We start from the raw sequence: 21,024 nt of genomic DNA on the forward strand, positions 1-21,024 counted from the left end.
CCCTATCATGGTACACCTAGTGCGCAGCCCAAGACCAGTATACCTGCATGTGGTGCATGGTCCAACGTGTATCGATGGTGTTTGAGGAATCTAGTTGCATAAAGAGACAACGTGTGTTGATGAGGTTCGAAGCATGTGTCAAGACCAAAGGCCAACATGTCTTAATAGTGCTCGAGGCATGTGTATATGTTGCAATCAGTAAGCTAGTCTAGGCTTAGGAGTTCTCTTCAAGTTAAGGAATATTTTTAGTTATAGTGAGATAGGGTCTGATAGCTAGAAAGACTAGGCCTTGAGGCCTACTGGAGGCCTAGGTCACAAGGAACTAGCCCAGAATAGTGGTATATGTAGTGATCAAGACTCTAAGAGCTCAGGCACAATGTTCAAGTTCAATAGAATTGAACCATGCCCAAGTGTGGGCATTGATGAGTGATGCACATGCACACAGTCAAACCCAAGTGTGAGCACTGATGATCGAGGTGGGAATGCATGATCAAGCCTAGGTGCAAGCACCAATGATTGAGGTTCAGGGGCACAGTCAACACACTTGAACACAGTCCTAAGAGGATCAGATTTATGGGCTTCTAGAAGCCCATTACTATAGCACAATCTTTGACAAGCTAAAATTATGCTGAACAATTGAATTTTATGGGCTAACTTAGGCAAACATAGTCAATTCCTTGTTTAAGGTTGCACAGAGTTTGGTTTAAGATTGTAGCTTATGACACATGCATCGAGTGTCATTTGGTGTCGATTACGATCAAAGGGTAAGCAAGTGCCTTGGGTGGAAGGCTCATGATATACATGTCACATCAAGTGCCAACATCTGCCAAAGAGCTGTTTGAGGCAACAACTCGTATTAAGGGCTCACTTATGTCGGTAATGGTTAAGGCAAGTGCCTATATGAAGTGTCAGCATCTGGCGACAATAATCAAGGCAGCATCCATCACCATGGGGCTAGCATTTGCTTATGGTGTTCGAGGTAACATCCCATACTAACGGGCTAGCATCTACTAATGGTGTCTAAGGCAACAGTGGGCCAACATCTACTGATGGTGTTGGATGCAATTACCTGTACTAACCAAGGGCCATATCTTGTTGATGGCATTTGAGGCAACAACTCACACTAAGAGCCAGCATGTGTTGATAGAGTTTGAAGTATGTTCTCATACTAGGGTAAGCCCATCCCTGAAATAATTATTGAGGGCATTTGGTTATTGTTTACTTAAATGCTCTAAAAAAGGATGTCATCACTCAACCAAATCGATTACAATGGAGAACACCATTCATCCTTAACCCCATAGGGGTGCGACATAAAAAAATGAAATGAGAAAGCTTTAGTAGGTATGGGGGAAGGGACAAATTAAAGTGACAAAAGTTTGAATCTCAGTTAATCGTGGCAATAAGGCCACTCTACCACATACAATATCATGTCACAAATTTAAGTCATCTATAAAAGATTTTAGCAGTGTGGAAATTTAGCTCCAAAGAGGCCCAAACGCTTATCGATCATAGGGGCTATAACTATAGCCATGTGTCATGGGTCGAGACTTAAGCTCCGAACCTACGCAGCTCTGAGACCCAGGTATTCACCCTTCCGACATCTTAGATTAGCTTTCCTACCACGGTTCACACCCTTGTGAGGTATTGTCCGCTTTAGCCCCCCTGGCCTCACGGTTTTATCCTACAAAAGGTGCCTCACAAGGTGGAGATGGTGTGAACCCTTTTATACCCCAGTGACCCTCTTATTATGTTCGATGTGGGATTTAGGACTCCTCTTTAGGTCCGTGACATTCTCCTGCACCCAACCTCATGACGCCCTCGTCACGGAGGCTGGCCACCCTGCCTACCTCCCTCGAGGTGCTTGGCGTGGATCGAATGGTTTAGGGCTAGCTTTGATACCACTTTTTTGACTTCTTGGCCGCCTTATGTAGATAAACTCTGGCCAAGTCAGTTTGCTCTTACCATGCCTTGGCAAACTTGTATGCTGCTACATTCGGCCCTGTATAACCTGTAGCAATCGAACCGAGTGTTTGTGGTTGTTGCCCTATCACAACCTCAAATGGGCTTTGGTTCATTACCTCATTACTTTGCAAGTTGTAGGAAAACTACGCAATATCTAGCAGCTTTGGCCAGTCCCTTTGTATGGCACTCATATAGTGCCTGAGGTAGACCTGTAATAGTCCATTCACTCGTTCTGTCTGCCCATCGGTCTGCGGATGCATGCTGGTGGAAAAGTTCAAGTTTGACCCCAATAACTTGAACAACTCAATCCAAAACCTGCCCGTGAACCACCCGTACCGATCACTAACAATGGTCCTCGGCACTCTCCAGTACTTAACCATGTTCTTCAAGAACAATCGAGCTGCATCTTCGGCTGGGCACTCCTTGGTTGCTGGAATGAAAATTCCATACTTGGAAAACCTGTCCACCACTACCATGATGCTTCCAAACCCTTCTGCTTTGGGTAGATCGACTATAAAGTCTAGAGAAACACTCTCCCATGGTCGCTCTGGCGCTGGCAATGGCTCAAAGAGATCAGAGGCAAGCTAGAGGTTGAAGCCCGCAGACTAGGTGTGCTAGCAGGTATCTGCATGCAAAGCCTAGCAAACGAGTTCAAAACGCCCGCTCGACTTGCAGGCCAGCTCGTGAAACCAAGGCCTAGCATACAAGCTACCTGCACCATATCCAGAAAGGCCCAAGGTTCTGGACATGCAAGGGAAGCTTTTGGAAGCAGGCAGGATCAGCTGAAGCATCCTGGCAGATTTGGTTCACCCTGAAAATCAGGAGTTAGCATCCTGATTGATTGTAATCTGTATAATCCCATGATTTTAGCCTTTATTCTAGGGATATGCCATTAAGTTGTAGCTAGAGCCTCAACTATAAATAAAGGGCTACTTCACCTTCATTTGTACACCATCAAACACTTCTGTTTCAGTGAATACAAGAGCATTTTCAAAAATTTTTTTTTAATGTCACGGACCTAAGGAAGAGTCCTGAATCCTACATTGAACATAATAGGAGGGTACCTGGGGTATAAAAGGATTCACACCACCTCCACCTTGTGAGGCACCTTTTGTAGGACAAAATCGTGAGGCCAGTGGGGCCAAAGCGGACAATACCTCACAAGGGTGTGAACCATGGCAGAAAACTGATCTGGGACACCGGAAGGGTGAATGCTCGGGTCGCAGAGCCGTGCGAGTTCGAAGCTTAAATCTCGACCCGTGACAAGTGGTATCAGAGCCAGCCTTAAACCATTCGATCCATGCCAAGCACTCAAGGGAGACAAGCAGGGTGGTCAGCTTCCATGAAGAGGGCATAACGAGGTTGGGTACGAAAAAATGTCATGGACCTAAGGAAGAGTCCTGAATCCCACATCGAACATAATAGGAGGGTCCCTGGGGTATAAAAGGATTCACACCACCTCTGCCTTGTGAGACACCTTTTATAAGACAAAACCATGAGGCCAGGGGGACCAAAGCGGACAATACCTCACAAGGGTGTGAACCATGGCAGAAGGCTGATCTGAGGCATTGGAAGGGTGAATGCTTGGGTCCCGAAGCCCGCGGATTAGAAGCTTAAGTCTCAACCCGTGACACATGCCCTTGGGGGCCATGGGCCCCTACTGTATGTTGGCAATCAAGCGATGAGAGCATGCATAACTTTTAGCTTGGTTCTGACTTAGAGGCATTCAGTCATAATACAACACACAATAGCTTTACACCACTAGCTTTTCAACCAAGCACGATGACCAATTGTATGAATCAATGATTTTTCTTGTACTAGGTTGAATTACTATTACAATGCTACCATCAGTAGGGTAAAACTAACCTATCTCTTGATGGTTTAAACTCACCTTACATTCCCTATTGGTGGGTGAACAATCCAACGCTTGGTGAATTTTGCTTCATAATAAGAGGAAGAGTGAACATCAAAGGATAAAAAAGCAATGTCACTATGAACGCTTGGTTGCCATAAGCTAGTTATCCTTGTGGTAACTTTTTTGACATCTCTAGCTTCATATTTTAAAGGTCTAAAGGATCGATAGGCCACACTTTCATGGTTTGTATTTGTACTAAAAATCATAATCAAATGAGCTTTTACCTTTTTGTTCTATAGAAATTTTTATTCTCATTAAGCTCATCCTAAGACATATGCATTATCTTTTAATAAATGTGCCACCCTAGCCAAATTCCCTATCTAATAATGTCTTGTGCCTGAATTGACCAATTGAGGTTGGTGTTGGGTCCAAAAGAAGGGGTCATGCCCTACCTTTAATTCACAGAATAAGTAAAATAACATTAAAAGTAGTGGCATTTCAATTTTGTTAAAGGGCTCCCACTTATCCTACACCTTTCAAGTCATTTCACAAAGTCAAACTAAAGTCAAGCTCTACAAGGTCTTCTTTTCTCGTTGATTCCACCAAGCCTATTCTTTTGGCTGTGGTTTCATTGGATAGTAGATAGGAACTATGGGAATCTCATTAATCCATTCATGTATGTCACTAATTAGATGATGAGGCATTTGGCTACCTTAAAAGAGTTATAGTTACTATTGCTATTTACCCATACTTGGCTTAATTTCTTCACTTTGACATTCAAAGCATTGGGCATAAATCACATTGTGTGAGCGTCTATAGGGACCTTCGCAATGCTTTTTTTAATTAAATAGTCAGATTCCCCTTATCTGTACCAATTTTGAGTCGATTGTTTATCATTCGAGTAAGGCCCCCAAGGGAGCCATTCCCAATCTATCCCTTAGCTAGCATGTGACAACCTACTCTAGTCATGGGAATAGCTCAAGCAGTGCATTGATAGCTGACAGGTTTGGGACTGGGACTGGGACTGTCGTGCCCAACCTTCAAAGCCAATCTTTTTTCCAAGGTTATAAATCCATTTTGCCAACTGCCCTTACCTACATTGTTCCATTGACTAAAGGCTATTCATCTTGAAGACTTGATACGGTTATGAGTACAACTAGCATGGATGACACTTGGTCTTTCAGATTTTCAAGGGCCGTCGAGGGCATACTGAACACCACATGACATTTGGTGTTATTTTGGCTGCTAGACCCTACCTTTGGATAAGCCATTTCCAAGGTGGGTAGGCCGTTAATAGAAGAAATAACTTTTCCTAAGGCCTTCATTGACATTTCCAGACTCTTTAATGTTGTCGTTAGTCATTGCATCCTAGTTTAATAATGTTAACTTGATTCCCTTTTGAAGCTCACATTAGACGTGTTATCAAATGAGCTTCCCCCATTTCATAGGATTGCCTGATCTATATGCAAGTGTCGTTCACATGAAACATTTCCCTTCTTTAACTTTTAAAGTTCTCATTTAAATATTTGCTACTACCACAAAGATTTGCATTGATAGTTGTTTTGCCTAAGCTCATGCCTCAAGTTTTGTGGCAATCATTGCACCCTCTTACTTATCGAGGCCTAGCCTTTGCCCTAATGGTCGGGTATAGGTCACACACTTAAATGTGATCCATTTCAAGGCTAGTTGATTCGATAGGAAAGTCGTTCACTCTTTAGCAGATTTTGACTTCCATGACCATCATCTTACTGTGTTAATTAACCAACACCCTTTGTGGGTTCTAGGTTAATGTGCAATTCAGCATTGTAACTTGGCTTGCAATTCATCCCACATCACTAGTTTTGCTTACCAAAAATGGCCTACTTGGAGCCCTCAATTTCGTGGTATGGCTCAACAAAGTAGTCACACCATCCTACCTATTTAAAGTTTGAGAATAGGTCGAGGGCATTGCACCCTCGATGCCTTTAATCATTAGCTTTACTCGATATAACTCATTAAGGGCTCCAACTATCTTGATGGAAACTTTAGAGGAAATCAGCTACTAGATGGCTCGATTAGTCTTTCACCCATATACTCAAGTCAAACAAATGATTTGCACATTAGTATCACTGTGGGCTTCCACCAAAGTTTCCTCTGGGTTTGCCCTATTCAAGCATAGTTCACCATTTTTGGGTCCTGATAGGATGTTGACACTCGAACCCTTCTTAGAATATCAAGATCAATCAGTGATGCACCCACAAGGGATCCCACTAATCAATTTCCTTATGCCTTATAGGTTTTCTAGCCCATTGACTTGCACACATGTCAGACTCTTTAGTCCATGTTTCAAGATGGATCAAATAGGGAACTCATAGGTCGAGTGTCAGGGTTAGGCAATGTGCCTTAGTCCTACCATGATTGACCTATAGGTCGAGTGTGCAAGTAGTGTGTGCCTTAGGCCCCAAGATGTGGGGCTAGGTGTGAGCCAGTGGATGGGTGCCATGGAGTCAGGTAGCTAGTTAGGTGCTATCGGTCAAAGTAGTGCATTGGCACCCTCGACTGGGTTGGTGGAGCAATGAGTGTAATATAGGAATTATAGTGGCCAAAAGAAAGGTCACTGAGCCCTGAGTTGGTTAAAGAAAGGCCTTGAAATGGCTGAGGAGAAAAGTGTCTCCATTTCAAATAGTCTTATAGTTTTTGATAGGATGGCTGGAAAAGCTCTTATGCTTTTTATAAGAGGGACGACTAGTGCCAGCTCTCTACCACTCCCTTGGCTAACGAGTAGTTAGGGGCTTGGCTAGTATAAAGTAAGCTATTCCTAGGCTATGCGATGTCTAGGTGGGCCAGCATCATCGAGTCATGAGTGTGGCATGGTGTCTTCTTGGGTTATTGTAAACTCGGGGATGGTTGGGGCTTGCGAGCCTTATATTGTGCTTTTGCTTTGAACCATGGGGTTAGATGCTAGCATTTGCTATGCCCCTTGATTTTTCATCTTTAATTCGATTCAATCAGTAACCAAGGATCATGAGATAGTGTTTGCATAAGAGGGGCACCATCGAGCTTGAAGGATGAATGGGCTAGCAGGCAGGCACCCTGCTAGACCCTTGTGGTCAATCAATAAAAGTGTGCTGTAGTTGGGGTAGCACACCCGAGTTCCCCAAGATGGGATGAGCACAATGTAAGGTGTCCATCATGCATACGATTATCTTAAAATGAGGCTAAGGGCTAAGGCCTTGAGATATGAGTTTCATGCGATGAGAGAAGCGTAATGTGGCTACAAGTTGGCTGTGGACCAACATTTGTATTGTGCCTTTGGTTTCTAGGCATAAAAGCTTGTAGATGATCCGAGTGGGCATGGTGTTAGGTTCTTACCATGCCAAAATGAGATAATAGTATGGGAACCAAAGCTGTGTTCTTTTATGAGCAAGATAAGTTAGTGCTCAGGACCTTGATACCTGTGGGCAGAGATAGGTGCTTAGAGCCACCCTAAAACTCATAGGGTGATGAGTTGATGGGAGTTGGGTTCCTCCCTATTGAGTTTTAGGAATGTGTGACCCTATGGGGTTAAAGCCAGGAAAGGTCCATAAGTATATGACGTGATGGATCGATATCAAGCTATCCATGGGAAAATGGACTCATGAAAAGCTAACCTTGACTATGAGTAGTCTTGGTGTTGCACGAATGTGTGGTTTCAGTCTAAGGAATGCACGAACCATGACACTGACACTGGGAGCTCGTTGATGTCGAGGCATGCTAAGATAATGCATGTTACATTCCATGATCATAGTGATGACATCTTCACGAGCATATCAAAAGCCTGGACTTGGGGCACAATCACAACCCAGATTGGTCCATGCCTCAAGTTGATTGGAAGATCAACTCTTGCCATTCCACATCCCACCAGGGCACATCACTGACCCCTATCCACTTTCCTCCTAATAATTTCAAGCATTTTTTGACTCTTTTTTCAATGTCCTTTTCATCTTTTCCTTGTGGTACTTGTTCATTATTGGTCTTTTGCCTGTATTCAGCCTTAAAAAAAATTTACTACCCGATTAGGGCTACATTCCCAAACAACTTGACCTACAAACAATGCCTTATGGTGTGATAAGGTCCAAGCACAACGAGGTTTTCATCTTTTCAAGTGACTTTTTCTAGGGGACTTGGGCCTAATCCACCATTGAGGATGCTTCTCCAAATTACAATTTGGATGTTGGGGGCACTCGATTCTCAAGCTAGGCTTTGCTCGATTCTCAAGCTAGGCTTTGCCCAGTTCGCTTACCATTACTAAGGGAATCTTGGTAAGTGTTTTTTTTCCTCTACTTGTTGATATGCTTAAACTCAATAGGTAATCTTACATGACCTGAAGTTGCGATGGAGCATCAATCGAGTGATGTAAGAGGTCCAATAGGGTTTGAATTGACAAAAAGCATGCATCACTAGAGATAAGGCATGGCAAGAGCTTTACCATTGATAATCATTATGCTATCATTGTTGAGGACTCACTCTTGGGCCAACCACGATCGATGAGATCACAAAGGCCATCTTTTGTCCCCCTACCTGAAGCTTGATGGGTAGGTGGTTGGAAGGACCAACGATGTATGACACCCAGGCAAGCATGCCCTTGGCCCAATGGCTTAGGTGTAACTCACACCAAGTATCATATTTCGCTATATTTTTCATCAATGCGAGAGCCAAGATATCCATTGCTAAAATTTTTATTGGTTTTTCACAACAAAATGAGTCATGGTGCCATATGTGCATACACCACAAATGGGATAGAGATGGTACATGCACTTTTTTTCATTCTAGTTCCTTAGCATAAATAGTGCTAAGGGTTTGTTATTCGGCTATGGGTGATGATGCCAATAATTTCTCCTACCTAAAAGGTGGAACAAAGTGACTATCGAACATGAAAAGGGTTGAAAGGGGCTCGAGGCATGGAGGCACCCTCACCTCTTCGATATTTTGTTAATGTATTTGCGGGTCATTCATTAAGTGGATTTCGATAATGATCCTTTCATAGGTTCACTTATGGAAACCTTGTTATGACTTTTCCTTCTTTTAAATTATAAGGTTCAGTGGACTTTTCGTGATGTCATAGGTAGCAAACCATTTATATCACCATAATCTGAACACTTCACCAGACCATTTAATCAATAGAAGTGACGACCGGTGTGTACAAAGGGCAATGATGTAGTCAATGCGAGCTAATGACTTACGCTTACTAGGAATTCATCATTGAAGACTAATAATTACGATGATTTATCCCCATCATGATGAAATTTAAAAGATTACCTGGGCCTATCAACCATGGCTATAGACACGTCGAATACATCAATGTAGCACATCTGCAGCCCTAAACATCTAAAGGCATCATAGACCTGTTATTGCCATAAACTTCCTTGGCCTAAGTAGGCAGAGTCTCTCTAAGAAGCTAGCCATGAAAGATCACCTTTGTGTACTAGTTAGTAGGCTAAGGTCTCATTCGTTAATGGAATTAACTAGACAAATCATTCCACAAACTAAGAATGGCCATGCAACACCACCTATAGAATCAAGAAAAAGCTTTCAATTTGTCAATCCTTACTATATTTGGACCTAATAAGTTTCCCCATGTTGAGTTAAATTAAGCTACAGGCTTCACTCCTAGTGGTGCCCTTTTATCAATTCCTTTAAGTTTCAGCCTTATGACAATACTCCCCCAAGAACCTAAAGCTTTGATTTCTCATAAGGTCTTGGCAAAGTCCTAAAAGTAACATCCATCAATCCCTGGTCAGCATCATTTATGGTTGAGACTAAGATGGCATCTGATCATCTTTGAGCCCTTAGCTTTTGTTCTTAATTAATGAAAACATCCTTGGAAAATGCTTTTGTAGTTGTTCATCTTACATAAATCCAAGAATTTCTCCTCTTTTCTATGAAACATGAATGCCTCCAACTATTCTTATTAATCATTACTTCGATCCTGAAGGCCAACATAATAGGACTAAAATTCGAGGATGTTATCCCATGCCAATGCATATAAGTGTAGGCCTGCTTTGAGCACTCTAATTTTTTCAAAGTAATAGCATCAAAGGAATGACCTAGTCAATTAAGGCTAAAAGCACATCACTAACAGTAAGGATGAGTAGATCTGTGCTCACCATAAAGTGAATTGGATGATCTAACCCTTATTCCAACTATGAGCTTTTTAACTGCAATAATTTAAATATATGCTATTGGAGCTAGAATTATCGTAGCTACTGGGACTAGACTTGCCTTCTAATGGATCTTCATTTAGGGATTTAGATTGTACTCATTCCAATTATCAAACTCATGAAGCTTGGTATTGTTATCTATTGTCACTACCTCCTTGAGTTAGGTTGGGTAATTTGCACATTTTTTGCCTTCCTTAGATTTGGTAGTTATTTCTTAAGCTCTTTCTCTGAAATTAAACCCTAATTCTTTGTCACTCTTCACCACCATAGTAGGCCATTATCCTACCATTGAAAGTTGATAAGGTAAAAATTTGAATGATGCATAGCCAACACAAAGGTTGTGCTATATGTCAAGTTATCATGAATCATCAGAGCAATGAGCAAAGCCTACATCGACCTTTTATCTACACAAAGGTTGTGTGATATGTCAAGTTATCATGAATCATCAGAGCAATGAGCAAAGCCTACATCGACCTTTTATCTAATAAATACATCCCTTTTAGAAGTTAGGGTTTGTTGTATATACTAGCTCTAGAATGACTATGGTTATCCAAGTAATAGATACCATCTAATTGATTTAATGATACATTCATAGTTTCATAGTCTGAATTACTTTATACTTACACATACATGGCTTAATCTTTCAGACAAGTATATGACTACTAGTAGGATTAACCAGGTAGCATTCCTTTAAAATGTTGGCACTATATGGGCCTTAATGCGTTGACTAAGCGATGGAGAAAATTGGATGAACAAAGGCCAAGAGCCTGTGCCTACAAAATGTTCCTTATCCAAGAGCATCATTGAACACTAGTGCACCAATGAGGTCACAGAGGTTTGGGTGGCATACTTTGAACATAGGGCATAATAAAGGTCCAACTCATAGTCTCTAAGGACATAAGACAGATAAGGGATGGAAAGACATCTAGTTTTCATCGATTTAGTTATCCAGCATAGGATACAGATTACGTCTTTAAGGTATAATGACAATATAGAGGGAGACTGAAAAGGATAATGGGTCGATAGTTCAATGCATCGAGCATGAAGCCTACCAACATACATAACCATAGCACCACTCATATGCCCATTATGTACAAGTGGCAGTATCCACTTACATTGGTCTATAACCCACCCAATCGATTACTCGATAAGTGAGCAGAGGAAATGACACACAAGGCCAACCATAATTGCTTGGCACGGGAATAACATAAGGCCTATAAGATTGCCCCTACCATCCACCAGGCAACAATGGCATGACACCTTATAAGTTTTCACAATGCCTACAATCTTTTTCCATTATGGGAAATCTCTAGACCTATGTAGTTTCACACACAAGAAGTAGCTAAAGGTAATGGCCTTGTTACCTTTGTCCTTGACAGGCTCCTCGGCCTTTGCCTTGTGATATTAGGGCTTCTCTTCAGTCTCATCCTCTGATAAAGAGTGGTTACTCTTCTTTCCCCTTCTCAAGTCGTTGTCCCTAGGCTCAAAAGACTTGGGGCATTCATACTCGACTAATGATTTGGCAACCACAATTGCTTAACTCAAGTCTTGGACCCTACACTGTTTCAACTCAGTTTTTGCCCATTATTTTAACCCATCAAGGAAGTAGAATAAGGCTTCCTACTTATACATGCTAAGAACCATAAGTGATAGTTCTGAAAACTCTTGACAATAGTCTCATACTCTTCTTGTTTGAGTGAGCTAGCAAAGCTTCACCTGAGCATGTTTTTCCATATACTCTATTTTAAACCGTCTCATTAGTTCCCTTACAAACTTATTTCATGTGGTGATTGTAGTCTCCTTTCATTGCATTTTATTGTACCTTTGACATCACCATAATAGGGCCATATTAGTTAAATACATAGCAGTGGTGCTTGCTTTGGCTTCCTCCATTGTACTAGCCATTCAAAAGTACTGCTCCATGCTAATCATAAAGTTATCTACTTTGGTTAAGCAACTTCTTACGAATGGCTTTGGCTTGGGCACTTCCACCTTAGGTCCTAAACCCTTATTTCCAATTATGACAGCTTGAAATACGGTAAACTCTCACTTGAGTTGCTCTAGCTCTTCCCATAAGGCTACCACATAAGCTTTTAAAACTTTATTGTGTTGTATAAGCACTTTTATCTCTCAGGTCAGGGCACTATGCATCTATTTTTTAGCTCCTCTTATGCCAAGTCCAACTCTTGGATGTGATCCTTGATGTCCTCAAACTGATCCTTCATATCTCCTATAGCTAACTTTCATTTTGCCAACCAAGAATCCATAGATGACAATAGATCCTTGAAACTAGCCCTTCTCCCTTTGCCTATGGGTGGGTAGCCCTCTTACATGTCATTCATGCATTCTGCTTGAGGGTTACTAGCCATGCTTTTACAAATACACCATAATTGTGAAGCACAAACTAAGGACTTCCCATAATTTCCTTAGGAGCACTCAAGCATCTTTATACCCTACTGTCGGCACCGATAACCAACAATCCCTAGCACAACATTTCCCACTAAAGGCAACAGCACAATTAGTATACTAGCATGCAAGTTGCCTGTGCAACCAAATTGACACTAATTTTAGTTCTAATAAAGGTTCTAATCCTATCGTGGTCAAAATCTACTTTGATACTAACTCTGGTTAGAACTGGCTCTGACACCAACTATCATGGGCTTTGGTCTTAAGCCTAGCTACTATGTGGCATTAGGTGGGAAACTATCATTCATATGCCTAAGTCAATCTTTAACTAACTATTTATGCCATGCACTTATGCTAGAACTTGACTAACCTCCTAAAAGTTTAAGAGAAGGCTAGAAAAGAAATAATTAAGGCAAGAGTAGTTTATTTACTAGATGGGGTATGTGCACTTGCTCTTAGAACATAGTCTTATGTGTTCTCTACAAAGGCTCTTAAGGCCTAAGTTCTGAAGGCTCACACTCTTGCTTCTTTTACTTGTTGTCACTTGTTGCTTATGTACAAATGAGGGGGAGGTTTTCCTATTTATAATTGAGCCCTCATAGTACTTATGGTTACAATGAATCCAAATGTATGGCTATTAAGGGCCTTTTAGACAGTAGGGTGCCCAGGCTCCAACAAGGTTAGCTAAAGCCTTTCTAGAGATATGCTAGTTTGAGGCTCTTTGTTGAGCTTTTAGGTCTAGAAGAGTCTAGACACTCCTATTAAGTGCTTGTATCGAGAGGGTTCCAGAGCCTTCTCCATCTAGGTGCCATTTTGCCAACAGCTAGAGCCTTTTAAAGGCTTTTTCTCCTGGGCACTACAATGCCCATCACTGTGCCCACACTTAGTTTTTTTGGAACCTTCAACGACCATTCACCTGGCTTGCTTCGAGGTTTCCCTAGACTTTTATGTGCCTATGTGCCTAGGCTACCTCTAGGCTTTTCTAGACCTTTCTATGCCCATACACTTAGCCTGTCTCTAGGCAGTTCTAGGTCCTTCCATACTCACATAGCTAGCCTATCTCCAAGCGATTGTAGGCCTTTCTATGCCTAACTACCCATGCCACATTTTGGGGCTTTCTAAAACCTTCCAACGAGCAGTCCTTATCCTTAGCACCATCCAACTCACCTCAAGTGTATGCCTACACTCTAGCCTTAGCCTTGGCCTGCACACTTGGGTAAAGTGTGCCTTTAAGGCCTTGATTTTGATCTTTCCTTATCTGTTGCCCATACCATTTCAAGCAAGTCTTATCACATAACCTTTTTAGTGTTAAACTCATGTATGGTTTGTGACACATGCATAGGCCTAGCGAGGCTAGGGCATTTTTATGGTCGACTAAAGGAGACCATGAGACTGCCAAATATTCAAGAGACTTGGCTAGACCAAGCTTGCAATTATAGCTTTTGCTGGCACTATCCTAGGGAGCCGTTGCATGATTTAAGAACTTGGCTTGGGATCTGAGGTAGCATTAGCCATAGGCACGAGCTTGAGTTCAACACAATTGAGCCTTTTTTTCCATATGCACACCAACTAGTTGAGGCCATGGGTGCCTGCAAGTCATCGAAGCAACCAGTCACCAGACAACATGGTCAGAAGGCATGCACAGCCTAGATTTTGCTCCAGTGATGTTGTCATGAATGTATGGAGTGACAGGCCTATCACGCACACCTACTCCCCTTATGGGGCGAGAGGGGGCTTAGACAACCACCCACTAAAAAACATGAAAGATTTTACAAATATGCTAGTAGTAGACATTAAAGGCATATCTCGCACCAAGGGTCTTTAAGTGCCAGTGGTGGTAGAGTTATGTGCTAGTGTCACGGGCTCTGACCTTAGACTCAAAATCCACACAACCTTAGGCTTGGAATCACCTCTTTATAGCCTAAGTCAGCCTAAAACACCAGCGTGTAGGTACTAGAAAAATGGGAAGGGCTGAATGCATAATTTTGAGAAAAATAGGAAAAAAGATAGCTTGCTGGAATATGCTTTATATTCATTGAAACAGAAGTGTATGATGGTGTACAAATGAGGGTGGAGTAGCCCTCTATTTGTAGTTGAGGGTCTCAGCTACACTTATGGCTAAATCTCTAGAATCAAGGCTAAAATCAAGGAATTACAAAGATTACAATTAATCAAGATTCTATATCCTGATTCTAAGGCTCAACTAGATCTGTCAGAAGGCTCCTACTAATCCTGTGATCTTTTAGAAGATCCTCTTATGTATATCCCATCTTGGGCCCTATTGGATGTGCTGCAGGCATCATGTAGGCCAAACCTTAGCCTTGCAGGTTAGCCTACAGCCTATGCGGGTGTTTTGACCTTGCCTTCAAGGCCTTGCGTGTTAACTCCTGTCAATGTGCCTGGTGTGCGGGCCTCAGCCTCAGGTGCACGTGCTGGTGCGCCTGATGTGCCTGGTGCACCTATCCAAGGTGTGACATTCTACCCCACCTAATTATGCAACGCTCTTGTTTATCCTCTGCATGGTACTGCCTAATCTGGTCCCTAAACTACCATAAGTCCTCTGCTAGTTCCCAGCTCACCTCACTATCTAGAAGTCTCTTCCAGCATACCAAGTACTCTTGTCTTGGTTGATAGTTTTTTCGTCTCACTTTTTGGTCAACTATAATGCTGTGGACCTCCTTTACACATAAGGCCCTTGCTCCCAATGGTGCACACTTTGACTCTGTTCATCCTGGATCTCTCTCATCCTCAAAGAATGGCTTGAGCATGCTTACATGAAACATTAGGTGTAACTTTAGCTTGGGTGGCATATCTAGCTTGTAGCAACCTTGCCTACCTTTTTGACTACTTAAAACGGTCCCTCATACCTCTGGACTAGGCCTTTGTATAGCCCTCTATGAATATAATGGGATGCAGTTTCACCAACATTAAGTCTCTAACCTGGAACTGCACATCTCGCCTATTCTGGTCTGCCCACTTCTTCGACCTCTTTGCCACCTTGTGTAGATAGACTCTGGCCAAGTCAGTTTACTTTGGCCAAGCCTTGGCAAACTTATATGTTACTGGATTCAACCCTGTATAACCTGTAGCAATCAAATTGGGTGTTAGTGGTTGTTGACTTGTCACAACCTCAAATGGGCTCTGGTTTGTTGCCTTACTCCTTTGTAAGTTGTAGGAAAACTGTGCAACATCTAGCAGCTTTGGTCGATCCCTTTATGTGGCACTCACATAGTGTCTGAAGAGACCTCCAATAGTCCATTCACATGCTTAGTTTGCCCATTGGTCTGTGGATGCATGCTAGTGGAAAAGTTCAAGTTTGACCCCAAAAGCTTGAACAACTCAGTCCAGAGCCTGCTTGTGAAATGCCCATCTAGATTACTAACAATAATCTCAACATTGCCCAGTACTTAACCATGCTTTTCAGGAACAATTGAGTTACCTCTTCGGTTGGGCACTCCTTGGTTGCTGGAATAAAGATTCCATACTTGGAAAACCTATCCACCACTACCATGATGCTTCCAAACCCCTCTGCCTTGGGTAGACCAATTATAAAGTCCAGAGAAACACTCTCCTATAGTCGTTCTGGCACTAGTAATGGCTCTAAGAAACCACCTGGTTTCTTGAGCTCCACCTTGTCTTGTTGGCACATAAGACAAGTCTTTACATAGGCCTCCACATCATCCCTCATGTGTGGCCAGTAGTACCGATCCTCTAGCAACGCCAAGGTACGACTCACTCCTGGGTGTCCAGCCCACCTTGAATCATAGCACTCTTGCAAAACTTCCTTGTAGAGCTTCCCATGCTGTGGCACAAACAGTTTACTGCCTTTGGTGTACAACAAACCATCATGCACCCAAAATCACCTAGTCTTACCTTGCGGGGCATACTCTATAAGAGCCTTGGCTATAGGATCATGCGTAAGTCCCTCCTTGATGCGAGGTACCAGTGACCCCTTTGGTTGGCTAATGGCAGCAAGGTTAGCCTTCCTGCTTAAGGCGTTTGCCACCAGGTTTGCCCGCCCTAGCTTATACTCTATCTGGAAATCAAATTTCGTAAGAAAATCTTACCATCTCGCCTGCTTAAGGGATAGCTTCTTCTGCGTCTGAAAATAACTGGTCACCATATTTCCATCATAACCATGAACCTTAACCCTAAGAGGTAATGGCACCAAGTATGCAAGCAGTGCACCACAGCAGTTATCTCTTTCTCTTGGACTGTGTACTTGCACTCAGTCTCATTCAACTTTCTACTCTTGAACATGATTGAATGTCCCTCTTGCATCAATATGACCCTATGGCAAAGTTTGATGCATCTATATGCACCTTTTATGGCTTTGGCATGGTCTGCCAAGGCCAACAATGGCTCCTCGATCATAGCCTGCTTTATCCTGTCAAAGGCTTCCTAGCACCCTGCGCTCTACTCCCATGCTCTCTTTTTCTTGAGCAAGTCAGTCAATGGCATGGCTATTACTGAGTGACCTTTGATGAAGCACCTGTAGTAGTTGACCAGCCCATGGAATGACCTCAACTTAGTGATCTTGGCTGGTGCTTCCCATTCTAGGATGGAGTGCACCTTGCCTTCATCCATGCATATCCTACCACCTCCCATTATGTGGCCTAGGAATGGGATCTCCTGTTGGGCAGATGAGCACTTCTCCCTCTTGACAAACAGCTTGTGCACCTGTAACACCTCGAACACTTGTCTCAAGTGGTCTACATGCTCTCTCAAAGTTTGGCTGTAGATCACAATGCCATCCAAAAAAACCACAACAAATCGATTAAGGAACGACTGAAGTATCTTGTTCATAAGGGTGCATAATGTTGCTGGGGCATTCGTGAGTCTGAATGGCATAACCAAGAATTCATATGAACCATACTGAGTGACACATGCTATCTTGGGCTTATCTTCCTCTGTGATCCTGACTTGGTAATAGCTCGACCTCAAATCCAACTTGGTGAACCACCTTGCGCTCTCAAGTTGGTCGAACAAGTCTGCAATGAGTGGGATAGGATACTTGTTCTTGACAGTCAGCTTGTTCAGAGGTCGATAATCTATGCATAATCGTAATGACCCATCATGCTTGCACTGGAATAGAATCAGTGCACCTTATGGTGCTTTTAATGGCCTAATGAAGCTAGCATCAACTAACTCTTTGAGCTACTTCCTTAACTCCTCCAACTTTTGTGAGGACATTTAGTAAGGGGCTCTAGCTGATGGCTTGGCCTTAGACACCAGCTCGATTTTATGGTCCACCTCCCTCTTAGGTGGTAGCTGGCTAGATAGCTTTAGGGGCATCACATCACTAAAGGTCTTCATCATGTTTAGCACCTCCAAGGGTGACTCGATTTCCTTCTCCCTTGGCTCCTCATACTTTAAAGCTGCCAAGAAGGTGTCTTCTTCTCTACTTACCGCCTTGGCAAATTAGATGGTTGACACCACTTGCGACCCAACTCTAGACCCTCTCCTTAATGGTACTAGGCATTGGCACCGTGTATCAAAGATGCAAATGCAATTAGCAAAAGGCACAAAGAGGGCATTAATCCAAACAAGAAAATCCAACCCAATCACAAACTGATAGTCGTTAAGGGGTATTACCTTTACGGTTTCCTTGCCTTTCCAGTCTCCAAGTTGCAACTTCATTCCTCACACTACTCCAATGGCTAGAACCTCTTTGGAGTTCACCATTTTAACGCTACCAGTCCCTTTTTGCACCTTTAGTCTGGGCTTCTGGGCTCCATCACCTGAAATAAAAAGATGTGAGGCACTTATGTTCGCCAGTGCGCTCACCTTCTAACTCATAACCATTAGATCTGTAAACATCAAGCTCTTTGGCTTGCGATTCCCCTTACTCTGGACAGCATTGAATGCCAATGACCCAAGCTTTACTAGCCTTAACTCTAGCTCTTCGTCAGACTCTTTGTCTATAGTAGCCAGCTTGTCCTTCCGTGGATAATTGCACGTTATGTGGCTCCTTCCACATAGGTAGCATGCTAGTGGCTCTCGATCCCCATTTGTTTTTCACTTGACTACTGGTGGCTTCCTCTCACCATCTTTAGTTGAACAATCTCAGTCCCCATCCTTAGACTCCTGGTCATGGTCTTTCCCCTTGGATTGCTTCTTCTGATCCCTCTCATCCTTGCCCTTACCCTTGGGCTTGGAAGACTCAAACTTGTTCAGAGGTTTACACTCTATCAAGGACTCAGCAGTAGTCATGGCCAAGTCATGAACTCCCTTCCATTGTAGCTCATGCTTCACCCACGACTTCAGCCCATCCATGAAAGCAAATAAGGTATCCTTCTCGCCTAGATTCGAGATTTGTAGCATCAATTCAGAGAATCTCTAGACATACTCCCTTATGTCCCCTTACTGGCTCAGCCTACGTAACTTTGCCCGTGCCTCATCATCGGTATATTTCGGGAAAAATTACTCCCTGAACTCTTTTTGGAACTCTACCCAAGTTCCAATCTTGGCACTCCCATGCCTAAAATCATAACACTTGTGCCTCTACCACAATAAGGCTACATTAGTGAGATACATAACAGTGGTGATTACCTTTATTGCCTCATTCTGCATGCCCATGGCCTGGAAATACTGCTCCATATCTCATAGGTAGTTGTTTATTTCCTTGGCCGCCCTAGTCCCCTTGAATTCTTTGGGCTTAGGGACATCCTTCTTGGACTTAGACACTCCAGCAAGCATGCCATTCCCAATGGTAGTCTTGCAAGCAATGAGCTCACTGGTGAGCTCCTTTATCCTCTTGCCATCACACATGGTCTCCACCACAGCCTCTACGGTCTCATTCTTTTGGGTGATCACATCCATGCCTTTATTGAGAGTAGCTTGTAACTCGCCACTGAGCTTCTCCTTTATGGAGTCTAGCACTTCAATGTGAGTCTCCACACCTTTAAGCTTTTCCTGCATGTCACCCATGCTCACCTTCACCTAGGTCAGCCTACCGTCTATGGCAGACTAGATGTCTCTCGAGTTGGCCTTTTTGCCTCTTCCACGCCCATGCTCCTGGGCCTCTGGTTGTTGGCTAGCAACGTCACTCTGGGATGCCATCTCCTTAACTATGATCTAACCTGAACAACACAAACATGTAGAACCAAACTTGCTCTGATACCAACTATCATGGATTCTGACCTTAGACTCAGAATCCGTGCGGCCTTAGGCTTGGAATCACCTCATTATAGCCTAAGTCAGCCTAAAACACCAGTGTGCAGGCACTAAAACAATGGGAAGGGCTAAATGCATAAGTTTGTGAGAAACAGGAAAACAAGATAGCTTGCTGGAATATGCTTTGTATTCACTGAAAAAGAAGTGTATGATGGTGTACAAATAAGGGTAGAGCAGCCTTCTATTTATAATTGAGGCTCTTAGCTACACTTATGGCTAAATCCCTAGAATCAAGGCTAAATCCCTAGAATCAAAGCTAAAATCAAGGAATTACAAAGATTACAATCAATCAGGATTCTATCTCCTGATTCTAAGGGCCAACCAGATCTGCTAAAAGGTTCTTGCTGATCATGTGATCTTTCAAAAAATTCTTTTGTGTATCTTTTATCTTGGGTCTTATTGGATGTGGTACAGGCATCATGTAAGCCAAACCTTGGCCTTACAGGTTGGCCTGTAGGCTGTGCGGGCATTCTAGCCTTGCCTCTAAAGCCTTGCATGCTAACTCCCACTAATGCGCCTGGTGCGCAGGCCTCAACCTCAGGTGTACATGCTGGTGAGCCTGATGTGCTTGGTACGCTCGCCCAAGGCGTGATAGTAGCACCAAGGCCTAGCATGTACGGATGATGTTTGAGGTAACTATTTGCATGAAAGGCCATCTTCTGCTAGTGCTGATCGAGGCATGTGCCCGCACCAATGGCTAGCATGTACCGATGGTGGTTGAGGCAAGTGCTTATACTAAAGGCCAACTTATGCCATAATGGTTAAAGTATGCATTCACACCATGCACCAACATGTGTCGATAATGGTTGAGGCCTTGGTCAAAGTTCAATTCTAGGCCATGGTGCACATGCTGGGCTCAGGTATGTGTCGGTGCCACATTGTTTTGCCTAGGGCACCATCGACGAAGCATCATCAGAGAAGCTGATTGATGGCATTAGGGGTTTTGGTAATTAGGGAAGGGGGCCAGGGTGTGTGCACATATGATGTGCAATGCATGCTGGTCCTTGCTCCTTATATTGGCCCCTATCCCCTAATGAACCTCGACAACTAACATCCCCTTAAAAAGCATAAGAGTTTTTACAAGTTCGTAGCCAATAGCCATTCAAGTGTCTAAAATGGTGATGGTTTTTTCAAATGACCATAAAATCTTATACACTTTGATTTTTTAGTTGAATTTTTTGTGTGGATGCCAATAGAAATACAAGGATCATGTATACCAAATTTGGGGCTAAAACTCCTAAAAAAATTTAAAAAATTCTTGAACTTCAGAAAATTCTAAAAATCATGAAAAATAGATAATGAGGATCTTGCCATGAAACTTCACATAAAGGCTTAAAGGACTGCTATATGAATTTACAAACCATAAAAATTGGCATTGGCACAGTAAAAATATGAAGATATATCTGAATCCACCTACTGCTTGATCGGGATGCATATGGTACATAG

General features: G+C 42.8%; 3 pseudogenes; all 3 read right to left on the reverse strand.

Annotated features, from left to right (window-relative positions):
• Window positions 1–3,361: 3,361 nt before the first annotated feature.
• On the reverse strand, window positions 3,362–8,168 carry LOC149518801 (25S ribosomal RNA; annotated as a pseudogene).
• Window positions 8,169–8,398: 230 nt separating this feature from the next.
• Window positions 8,399–8,514, reverse strand: LOC149518802 (5.8S ribosomal RNA; annotated as a pseudogene; the record flags this gene model as incomplete).
• A 291-nt stretch (window positions 8,515–8,805) lies between these two features.
• Window positions 8,806–10,678, reverse strand: LOC149518803 (18S ribosomal RNA; annotated as a pseudogene).
• Between the last annotated feature and the right edge of the window lie 10,346 nt (window positions 10,679–21,024).

This window comes from Durio zibethinus, chromosome 5 (genome assembly GCF_047325235.1).
Source record: "Durio zibethinus cultivar Kanyao isolate XHJ-2024 chromosome 5, ASM4732523v1, whole genome shotgun sequence".
NCBI classification, from domain to species: domain Eukaryota; kingdom Viridiplantae; phylum Streptophyta; class Magnoliopsida; order Malvales; family Malvaceae; genus Durio; species Durio zibethinus.